Source organism: Prionailurus viverrinus, chromosome A2 (assembly GCF_022837055.1).
Source record: "Prionailurus viverrinus isolate Anna chromosome A2, UM_Priviv_1.0, whole genome shotgun sequence".
NCBI classification, from domain to species: domain Eukaryota; kingdom Metazoa; phylum Chordata; class Mammalia; order Carnivora; family Felidae; genus Prionailurus; species Prionailurus viverrinus.
In genome coordinates, this window is record NC_062562.1 from 169,615,725 (window position 1) to 169,627,824 (window position 12,100).

Here is a 12,100-nt window from a genome sequence, read left to right on the forward strand (position 1 = left end):
CCATGGGTGCCACCTTCCCGTGTGAAGCTTGGGGAGGAAGGAGCTGTGTATCCTAGCCCATCTCCCAGGTGCTTTCATTTTTGGAAGGCATTTTTCTCTGTGTAAAATTCTAGATGGAGATTTTTTTTCTTTTAGCACTTTACAGCTGTTACTCTGCCGTCTTCTGATTTCCACTGTTTCTAATAAGAAGCAATTGCTCATCCCGATCATTGTTTCCCTCCCTATATTATGTCTTTTTTTCTCTGGCTAACTGTAAGATTTTGTTATTCCTTGCCTTTTATTTTAGCAGTTTGACTATGATATGAGCAGGTGTTTTATTTTTTATTGACTTACTCTTGCCTGGTTTCCTTGATCTTGGCATTGGTACATGTGCTCAAATTTGGAAATATTTTGGATGTTATTTTGACAGTGATTCTTTGCTTGTCCAAAATTACGTTCCTAAACCTGTGTTCTTCCTTATAAAATCCATTTTTAGCAGGCACCCTGGTAAGTCAGTTTACCAGAACCACGCCCACCCAAATCTGAATCTGAGTGGGTTCCTCGTCCCCCATCCCCCATCCCCCAGGTGAAGTCCTTCAGCGGGAACCCTGTCAGGTCAGTCACCCCTGATGCTTCCTCTTTTCCTGCCAGCCTGCCTGCTTCTTGGCTGTAAACTCCCACCTGCCCGTGACCACACTGTGTTCAGCCCGATCTCTTTCCCTTATTGCAAAATCCCACTGATGTGGGCCCTACATCTACCGTGATGGCCCTGAATACAGTCTGCCTCACCATCTGTAACAAGGGAATCGAATGTTCTTACCTTTCCAACAAAGTCTTCCAATGTTTTTACGTGCATCATCCCCTCTCTCTCCCTTCCAATCTCTCTCCCTCTCCTCTCTCTGTCTCTGTCTCTGTCTCCCTGTTGCTTTCTCTGTCTCTCTTTCTGGGACTCTAACTGCACATCTGTGGATCACGTGATATTTTCCATAGTCATTTGAGTTCTGTTCGTTTTTCAATACATTTCCTCTGTGTGTTTCAACTGGTATGATTTATATTGGCCTGTTTTCAAGTTCACAAATACTGTGTTTTGATGTTGTGTATCTGTGTTTAAACAGATGTTGATCCTGGTCGATAAAGTTTTGATTTTAGATATTTTTCATGTCTAGAATATTCTTTTCTTAAGTTTCTAAATCTCCTACTCTTTCCTGTAGAAACTTTAACACATTTATCATAGTTATTTTAAAGCCCTTTTTACTAATTGGAACTCTGGGTCATTGGTGGGTCTCCTATTGACTTATTCTCCTTAGCTAGAAGTCACCTTTGCCTGTTTCTTTAGCAACTTTTGGTCATACACCGAGTGCAGTGAGTGATGTTGTAGACTCTGGCTTCTAACTTTCCCTGAAGAGCGTGGAACTGTGTTCTGGGACAGTTGAGTCACTGGTGGATCATGAACTTGTGAGGCATGGTTTCACAGGACAGACCTGTGTTATTTTTCTTGTAGTTCTGGAACAAATCCCTTAGCACTGGCTTGTAATCTTTACCTCTAAGGCCTAGTTCCTCTGGGGTTTCCACGGAACATGTGTATTAAGCCTTTGAACTTGGTGAGATCTGTGCTCCAGACTCCCTGTGGTTTGCAGCTGTGAGAAGGGGCACAGGACAGAGGGCACCTCCCAGCTGAGCCAAACCCACTGCTGACACGAAGTATGAACAAATCAGCTGATCATTTTATGCCACTTACTTGTGCTATGACGCACTTTGCAGTGATAGATAACTGACACGCTGTGGGTGAATATATTTCAACACATTCTAATATGCTAATTTGAGTATCTTTTTTTAAATGTTTATTTATTCATTTTTAGGGGGTGGGGAGGGGCAGAGAGAGAGAAAGAGGGAGAGAGAGAATCCCAAGCAGTCTCTGTGCTGTCAGCATAGCCCCGAAGCAGAGCTTGAACTCACGAACCTCGAGATCATGACCTGACCTGAGTTGAAATCAAGAGTCAGACACTTAACTGACTGAGCCCCCCAGGTGCCCCTAATTTGAATATATTAATGCTTTTAAAGTCATGATGTGTCCACTAATTCCGTGCATGTCATAGTTTACTTAGCAGTGACTGTTCTTTCTTACTTAGTATACAAAATAGCCATACGTTTTCAAGCAATGGCTTCTTAGATTCCGTGAAATACGGTGAGTTTGGTAAATTCTGGGTTAAAGATAGTTAAAGAGCTTATTATGCCACAGGACTCCTCGGAGATTTTAGTAGGTTAATGTGAAGTGTGAATTTCCCAAAGGCAATAGAGTAATAAGGTGACAAAAATAATAGATAAATGATATGTACACATGCACATATAATACTATATGTAAATAAGAAATTAAAAGTAATATAATAAATGAAAATTCCTCAACCCCCAGGTCCATCTCCCATCACTTCTACTTCATTTAATGCACTAACCTTTCAGGGATGGTAATATTTTGAGGACCCTGGTTCAGGCAATTGGGATCTCACATCCATTTTCTTGCATCAGACCAGTCAATTACACTGGTTTCCTCATTTATGGCCTCAAATACCAGAGACCATATTCCAAAGATAGTGGTGTAGAGAAAAGAAATGAAATTTGGAATGGGAAGGTAATGACTTGTTTAGAACAAAAGCCACAATGTACAAATCTGAAAGAGAAAATGCAAAAGTTGGTAATTTCGTTGTTAAATATTTTTAAATGTGTTCCCTCCGGCTGACACTAATTGAAGCTTCTTTATTAAAAATGGCACGCAGACCCTTAAGTATCTCGAGTTCATCACAGGTCTTGTCGGTTGGTGACAGGCATAAGCTCACGTTCACAGTGGGAGGAAATTAAAGTTAGCTGCTGGAAGAGGAATCCCAAAGTGAAGGCATTTATATCCTAGATTAATGAGAATTTAACAACATAATATTAAAAAACGATGTTCCTGGTTAACTTCTCCATGGCCCACAAATTGTATTTCTAATTTCTAATTTATTCAGTAGTATTTTTGTAAGCATTGAAGACTCTTCTGATAATGGAAAGTAAATTATATTAAAAATTAAGAATATTAGCATAGGAAGGCACTGTCATAGTCATGTGGTGAATCTCTTCAACAAAATCCCTAACTGGCTTTCCCTGAACCCTCCATGATGAGAAACCCACCATTTCATTATACAACCAGCCTTCTTTACTCAGTTGAGTTTTTTTCTTTATAATTGCAACTTATTTTTAAAATGGTTTACTATCTGTTTTTCTGTTATAAAAATAATTCATGTTCATGAGCTATGGAAGGTTTAGAATGGCCGAAAGAAAATGCAGCCTGGAGACTGACTCCCTGACAATGTTGTCATTCACAGTTTGGTGTGCGGTTTACAGCTGGCTGTGTTTCCTACACGAACTGTGTGTACTGATTTGTTTTTATACCCTTATGCTACAATCTAAACTTTGATATGGGCTGGCTCTAAACTTTCCCTTTAACAGCTCCACACATCTTTTTTTTTTTTAATATGAAATTTATTGTCAAATTGGTTTCCATACAACACCCAGTACTCATCCCAAAAGGTGCCCTCCTCAATACCCCTCACCCACCCTCCCCTCCCTCCCACCCCCCACCAACCCTTAGTTTGTTCTCAGTTTTTAAGAGTCTCTCATGTTTTTGCTCCCTCCCTCTCTAATCTTTTTTTTTTTTTTTTTTTCCTTTCCCTCCTCCATGGTCTTCTGGTAAGTTTCTCAGGATCCACATAAGAGTGAAAACATATGGAATCTGTCCTTCTCTGTATGACTTATTTCACTTAGCATCACACTCTCCAGTTCCATCCACGTTGCTACAAAAGGCCATATTTCATTCTTTCTCATGGCCATGTAGTATTCCATTGTGTATATAAACCACAATTTCTTTATCCATTCATCAGTTGATGGACATTTAGGCTCTTGCCATAATTTAGCTATTGTTGAAAGTGTTGCTATAAACATTGGGGTACAAGTGCCCCTATGCATCGGCACTCCTGTATCCCTTGGGTAAATTCCTCGCAGTGCTATTGCTGGTCATAGGGTAGATCTATTTTTAATTTTTTGAGGAACCTCCAAACTGTTTTCCAGAGCGGCTGCACCCAGTTTTCATTCCCACCAACAGTGCAAGAGGGTTCCCGTTTCTCCACATCCTCTCCAGCATCTATAGTCTCCTGTTTTGTTCATTTTAGCCACTCTGACTGGCGTGAGGTGATATCTGAGTGTGGTTTTGATTTGTATTTCCCTGATGAGGAGTGACGTTGAGCATCTTTTCATGTGCCTGTTGGCCATCTGGATGTCTTCTTTAGAGAAGTGTCTATTCATGTCTTCTGCCCATTTCTTCACTGGATTATTTGGTTTTCAGGTGTGGAGTTTGGTGAGCTCTTTATAGATTTTGGACACTAGCCCTTCGTCTGATATATCATTTGCAAATATCTTTTCCCGTTCCATTGATTGCCTTTTAGTTTTGTTGATTGTTTCCTTTGCAGTACAGAAACTTTTTATCTTCATGAGGTCCCAATAGTTCATTTTTGCTTTTAATTCCCTTGCCTTTGGGGATGTGTCAAGTAAGAAATTGCTGTGGCTGAGGTCAGAGAGGTCTTTTCCTGCTTTCTCCTCTAGGGTTTTGATGGTTTCCTGTCTCACATTCAGGTCCTTTATCCATTTTGAGTTTATTTTTGTGAATGGTGTAAAAGTGGTCTAGTTTCATTCTTCAGCATGTTGCTGTCCAGTTCTTCCAGCACCATTTGTTAAAGAGACTGTCTTTTTTCCATTGGATATTCTTTCCTGCTTTGTCAAAGATTAGTTGGCCATACTTTTGTGGTCTAGTTCTGAGGTTTCTCTTCTATTCCATTGGTCTATGTGTCTCTTTTTGTGCCAATACCATGCTGTCTTGATGATTACAGCTTTGTAGTAGAGGCTAAAGTCTGGGATTGTGACGCCTCCCGCTTTGGTCTTCTTTAATATTACTTTGGTTATTCGGGGTCTTTTGTGGTTCCATACAAATTTTAGGATTGCTTGTTCTAGCTTCGAGAAGAATGGTGGTGCAGTTTTGATTGGGATTGCATTGAATGTGTAGATAGCTTTCGGTAGTAGTGACATTTTAACAATATTTATGCTTCCAATCCATAAGCATGGAATATTTTATATTTTCTTCAATTTCCTTCATAAGTTTTCTATAGTGTTCAGCATACAGATCTTTTACCTCTTTGGTTAGGTTTCTTCCTAGGTATTTTATGCTTCTTGGTGCAATTGTGAATGGGATCAGATTCTTTATTTGTCTTTCTGTGCACACATCTGATGGTGCTATAGGCTGAGTGTTTGTGTCCTCCCGAAACCCAAATGCCCAAGGTGATGGAGTTGGGAGGTGGGGCCTTTGAGCAGGGATCAGGTCATGAGAGTGGAGCTCTCGTGATGGAATTAGAGAGCCCACTTGCCCCCAGACACTTCTAGAACCCAGGAAGCAGGTTCTCAGCAGACACCCAATCCACCAGCGCCTTGATCTTGGCCTTCCCACCTCAGATCTGTGGGAAATGCGTTTCTGTTGTTCGCAAGCCCCTCCACTCTGGTGTTCTGTCCCTGCCACCGAGCCCACCGAGGGGTTCTCTGGGAGTGCACGTTCTCTGGTAGCCAAGTGTGTGACCTGAGACCGCTGGGGCTTTGCTCTGTGTGTGGAGCCCAACACAGAGCTGTCTGCTGACGCTACTTCTGGCCATTGGGGAAAAAGAAGTTTATTTGGGGAATAAGACCATTTTTCCTGGCTTCTGGTTTACTCTCTGTCACACATGATTGCCACAGCAATAACTCCTTCCCTTGGTGAGTTTATGCCTGCCTGACCCCACTGCCCTGGGCCTCCCTGGCCGGCGTTCCTGTTTATTCCCAACCTCCTGGAGGCCTGGCTGCCCGCCATGCACCCACTTCCACTGGGGTTCACCTCTGCCATCTCCCCGTGCATCAGGAGACCCCACAAAGGCCGGCCCCCCAAAGCTGTGTGGCCTGGTGGCAAGGCAAGGGACAGACCGCCCTCCCCCAATTCGCCCCACGTCCAGTCACTAGACCCGAAACAGCTCTTCTGAATGTGTCTTGAATGGTTCTGGCAACTTCCACTTTGTGCAACTTCCTCCAAGTTGCCTGTGAAATCGCCTATAACTTCTGCGTGGCTGGTAGTTTTGTGGAGACTGGAGAGGACGCTGAGAGTATGGGTGCAGTGTCAGGATCAAGTCGGGAGGGACTGCTGTCATTGGTGTGTGACAACATCTTGTCTTCTGCATCTTTCTTGCTCCCCCCATTCTGTTCCTGATGTTCCCTCAGCAGCAAAGGGAGCCTCCTGTTGGCAAAGGGAGCCTCCCGGAGAGAGCGCGCAGGGCCAAGGGGAGAGGGCTGCTTGCCCAAATGTCTGAGGAGCTGCTGTGGGCCACCCAGCACCTATGTCCTCGGCTCTGGTCTGTAGGACAGCGAGAGGCACTGGCACAGTTAACGGTGAGTCAGCCGCGGGGAATGTGGAGGGTGTGTTGAAGAGACGTTGCCTGGAAATGGCCTTTTCTCTAAATTTCTCTCCTCAAACCCTTGGCTCGTGTGTATAATTTGTTTATAAAATGCAATGCCTGATTGAATGGGTCAGATTTTGTTTAATGGGTCAGATTCCCAGCAGGGACACTTGGCACCCTCCACTGGGGCATTTGAGAAGGGGTCACTTCTGAGTGCGGAGACCCTGGTGTGAGGGCACGGGCGGCCTGAGGCCATCTGGCTGGGACTCAACACCCCACCTCCCTTTTCCTGCCCCGAATGTAGCCGCGGGCAAGGGCCGGGCGCTCCCACTGGCCACCCCAGGCAGACAGCGGGGATGTGGGCGGGGGGAGGTGCAGGCGGGCCTGGAGGGACAGATGGGGATGTGGGTGAGGTAACTTACACCTGCCTTTCTCCGTGCCATCTTCATATTCCTGTAAGTTGAGGCAAGTTCCTTGTAGAATAAGCCACATGAAATCATAGAGACCATACTTTCCATTCCCCCCCAAATTAGGCTCTTTCTGCAAGTATCTTCAGTCTTGTGTGTAGGATGCGTGCATCTCCGTGGCTCCAAGTGGCAGAAGAACGGCCACGGCGAGGGGCTGGACGTGGGGTTCTTGAGCTGCAGCACAGTAGACGTGCAGATGGGGGCTAGTCAGGAGAGGGGGGAGAAGACCCCCCGAGAGGAGGAACTGGACACATTTTTCCGTCAGGAGTTGGTCTCCAGGACGGGGCAACACCTGCTCCTTGGGCTCACAGGCCAGTCAGAGCAAGAGGGGAGAAGGGCTCCGACCCTCCTTGACCCTCCTTGGCCCCTCGTGCTGCTCCAGCACACCCTCAGACCCACGCGAGAGCCGTGCAGGTTGGTGGACGGGTTGGGAAGTGGGTCAGAAAGGGGGGGTCCGGGGGTGCAGTTGAGAGGGCAGATGTGCTGGCAGGAGGCTCTTACCCCCAGGGCACGGGCCCGTCGTCTGACTGAGGAGAGAGGGGGCCCGTGTGCCGACGGCACGGCCATTCCGGGAGATGGGCCTACGGGGGCTCTGACTCGGGGTGTCTGCTGATTTCCAGGCTGGTCTACAGCCCCCAGGGTCCTGTCCCTGCCTGCTTAGCTGGGAAGAGAGCACAACGGACTCTCAGTCAGCAGCGTCTGGAAATGAGCATAGCTGCGGTACTGTTGTTTAATCCAAGTACCTTGTGTGTTGTTTTCTGTCTTTTTCTTCTTCTTCAAACCGGAAGAGTTTCTCAGTCTTTCATGTATTTGTTCTTCCAGGTGAACATTAGATTTATTTTGTTTCAGGAGAAGAGTGGAACTTTGTCCTTTGGAATCATGTTAAGGTAGTAGATTTATGAGGTTCTATTTGACATCTTTTAAAAAATTGTTTTTAATATTTTTTCTAAGAGAGAGAGAGAGAGCACGAGCAGGAGAGGACAGAGAGACAGAGAGGGAGACACAGAATCCGAAGCAGGCTCCAGGCTCCCACGTGTCAGCGCAGAGCCCGACATGGGGCTTGAACCCATGAACCGCGAGATCACGACCTGAGCCGAAGTTGGACGCCCAACCAGCTGAGCCCCCCAGGCGCCTCTCTATTTGACATCTTCAACATACAGAGTCTGCCCAACCGTGAACGTCATGTTTCTTTTTTTGTGGCGCTCAGTTAAGTCGCATCATTTTTTACCAACTTGTTCACAGCCAGAAAGACCAAGGCAGAAATTGAGGACGAGTGTGGTGGGCGTGGGCTGAGCTCGGACGATGCCCCAGAACCAGGGTGGCTGTACATGCAGGCCCTCACTAGGCCCCATGACTTTCAGTGTTGGAAACGCACTCAGAGGGCAGAGGTGGAGGAAGTCAGGCTGCCCAGGCACCCCCGTTTTAACCATTTCTAAGGGCACAGTTCAGCGGCAGCGGCATTAAGTGCATTCACACTGTTGTGCAACCATCACCACCACCATCACCATCACCAGAACTTTCCATGTTCCCAAACGGAGGCTCTGTCCCCATTAGACACTAGTTCCCCCTCCCCCTCCCCAGCGCCCCCCCCCCCCCCCCTCTGCTCTCTGTCTCTATGGATCTGGCGGCTCCTGGGACCTCAGATAAATGGAATCACACAGTATTTGTTTTTTTTTTGTGACTGGATCATTTCACCTGGTATAATGTTCTCGGTTCATCCATGTTGTAGCAGGTGTAAGCACTTGCTTCTGTCTCAGGGCTAAATACTATTCCTTCACATACGTGCATATCACATCTATCTGTTCATCTGTCGATGGATACGTTGGCTGCTTCCACGTGTCAGCCATTGCGAACGATGCTGTGTGGATGGGAGTGTACAGATAACTCTTTGAGATCCCACTTTCAGTTCTTTTGGGTATAGACCGGCCACATGGTAATTCTAAGTTTAATTTCTGAGAAGCGGCCGTGCCATTTCCTACGGTAACTGCTGTTTTACATTCCCACCAACGATACTCCAGGGCCCCAGTGTCCACATTTTCACCGGTACTTACATTTTCTGGCTTTCTCCGGATGAGCCATCCTAGTGGGTGTGAGGTCGTACCTCACTGTGATTTTGATTTGTGTTTCTCTAGTGACTACTGACGTTGAGTATCTTTCCCTGACTATTGGCTGCCTTTATATCTTATTTGGAAAAATGTCTGTTTAAGTCCTTTTCCCATTTTTGAACTGTGTTGTTGGCTTTTTGAATTGTAGGAGTTCCTTATATATTACGATTGAGGGCTTATTTTTTGATCCAATAATTCTTAATAGTTTTGGGCACCATATCACCAGTTCTACCGTTATTTCGGGTCAGTCACTGGCAAGGTTAAAGCATGTCCCTTGATGACTTAACCCGTGTTTCTAGATTCATTAACTTGAGTTCATCTTTTAAAATGACAGCAATGTTATTTTTCTTTTTATAACAGAAGGTTAAAAAAACTTTCATGAAATCTCCGGCTTTAGTGTTTCCAGAGCCAAGTGCTACCCTGCAGTAAAATGTTCGAGCACAGTGAGAGATCCCTGCATATGTGAGGGCACCTGGGGGGCTCAGTCAGTTAAGCGACCCAGGTCATGATCTCAGGGTTTTTAGACTGAGCCCCATGTCGGCTGAGCGCGGAGCCTGCTTAATTAATCCTCTTCCTCCCTCTCTCTCTGTCCCTCCCCGAGTTGCACACATGCGTTCTCTCTCACACAAATTAAAAATAAATTTTAAAAAATTAAAAAGAGAGAAATCCATGGATATACAGAGGTTCCTTTTCAAAGGCTGGACCCCATGTGATGGCGGAGTGGAAGTGTTATAGTGGTAACATTGTATCATTTATCAGTGGATACATCTTATAAACATTTGCTGGAAGCCAGGAGAAACCCAGAGTAAGGAGGAGAGATATTCGCCAAAGCAACAGCTGTGTGCTGAAGCGTGAAACAGTGTCAGCAGAGGGACTGATGTTTGGACCTGCTTTCCCGGCAGTGGGCTGGCAAAGAAAGCCAGAGGGCAGGGGGAGCGGAGGAGGTCCCTGCCCTGAAATCCGTAGGAAAACCACGGGCCCCGCCACGCCTCACCTGGGGCTTCCACATCCCAGGGAATGGATGTTTGCAAAGATGCACATTTACTGCCCTGTTTCAGAAAGCCTTTCGACCTGCTGTAACAAAAGTCAACATGGACAGTTTTCCGTGCGATTTCCCAAGAGACGGATGGAACATTCCCTGGGCGGCCAGCACGCAGAGGACCTGCTCTCCCATTCACAGCCGAGGCTCACCCAGCACTGGTTTCCTGCCACAGCTCTTCCAGGGGGTCTCGCTTCGCCCCCTCCATCGAGGCTGCCGTGTGCAGGCGTGAATCACGCAGTCTGACTCCTGCTCTTACAGCCCTTCCCAATAGCTTATTAAACGTACCTTCTCAAACCCCTCCAGGATCTAGGCACAGGAGGAGCTCTAGATGGGGATTCAGAAACACCCCTGTCAAGCCTCGTTTGGTTCTTGAAGATTCTGAAAGGCTCATTTTTGCAAGGACAGTTCTGTGATGATTTTCCTCCCTGTGACCAACTCTGCGGTTCTTATAGACCAAACTTCGCATTATTTTCACAGATGCTGCTGGATGACAGACAACAAGAAGGACATTCATAATTAGTCCAATCATCTCTAACCTTCTTGGCCGAGCACTGCCTGCGGTGACCCCACAGAGGCCTGTGAAAATTCAGACGGAAACCATAGCAAGTATTTTGCCAAGACCTTCCTTGCAGAGTCCTTATCTCCGTTCTAAGAGAAAGCACAGACTTGAGAAAGACACCCACGTGGGGAACAAATGAGCCCGAAGAGGGCACACGCGTGGTCTCCGGGGAGTCCACACCCTCCCGCACCTGTGTACCCAGAACACAGATTCGGGCCCATTCCCCAGCCTCTGGTGAGGACAGAGTGGGCTCGCCAAGGAGGACAGGGCTGTGGATGGCACCCTTGAAGCTGACGGCGGTGCTGACCTTTGTAAGACAGATTCAAAGGGGGTCATTCCTATAGGGACGGGGGGCCCGTTGGACCTGGCCACTCAATATATTACTACTCTTTCATTAGGCAAGGGTGTATCGATGACCACAGTGTGCCAGGTGCTGTTAGGCCCCGCAGACACAGGACGGACACCTGTGGAGAAGGAACCAAATGTTCTACCGGATGACGTTGCCGCTCTGTCTGGGTCGTCTGGCCACAGGCCGCAGAAGCATTAGCCCAGTTTCCCAGCAGGTGGCCAAGGTTTCCAGATAATTCTGCATCACTGCATGGAGCCTCAGACCGTGATGCCCAAGCCTGGACCATCTACTTTCCGGACTTTATAATCATAAGGATAAGACACACTTCGGAGAAGTGCAGAAAGGGCCACCATGAGAGCTGGGAAGCCAGTGTAGAGCATGGGGTCACAAAAGGCCTGTGGTGGGCTATCTCAGGATGCAGGAGATGCCTCCTGGAGGCGGGACCTTCTGAGCAGGCTCAGGATGAGGGCGGGTGGGTGGAGCATGAAGGGTGAGGGAATGTGAAGGAACCGTGAGATTTGGGGCCGTGAGAGGTGGGCAGGGGCAGATGGAGGGGGGGTGCTGTGTGCAGGGCTGAGGACCTGGGGCCACCCCACTGGGGACAGGAGCCTTGGGGGAGAGTTAATAGTGAGGCTGTTAATTTCACTGGAATTTCACAGGCTTTTTCTAGAGGTGAAGGCAAGAGAGGCCTACCCTGTCCCGGAGGAAAGCACTGAGGAAGAGACCGTGATGCTTGTTCTGGGGAGTAATTCTCCTGGGAAAGCTGCAGACTGACATCCATACCCCGTCCTCAGTGCCCCCCAGACCAACATGGGGTGATACTCAGACTGCTTGCCAAGATTATCTGACAATATTTAATGCCCCAGTGGAACTGGTGGTACTGGCTGTGCCCTGGAGTCTGGGGTCCAGTGGAGAAGTCACGGGGCCACGTTGAGAGGACAGGCTGGCTCCGTGTTGCCCAACCTAGGTGGCCTTCCTGGTATGTATCTGAGGCTCTGCTCCCCCACTGCTCTCTGGACCCAAAGGATGACCCCAGGACAGTCTCCAGCGTCACACCGGTGAGCCCTCTACTCAGACTAAGTCCACACGTGGATATTTGGATTGG

The 12,100-nt window shown here is 47.3% G+C and overlaps 1 protein-coding gene across 1 annotated transcript in view; it reads left to right on the top strand.

Moving 5' to 3' along the window:
- Positions 1–10,586, top strand: part of DYNC2I1 (dynein 2 intermediate chain 1) — an 86,248-nt gene extending 75,662 nt beyond the window's left edge. Inside the window, exons 26-27 of the transcript XR_007150162.1 lie at positions 6,301–6,465; positions 10,565–10,586. The gene's annotated coding sequence lies outside the window, so the exon portion shown is untranslated. The remainder of the gene's footprint in view (positions 1–6,300; positions 6,466–10,564) is intronic.
- The last annotated feature ends 1,514 nt before the right edge of the window (positions 10,587–12,100 follow it).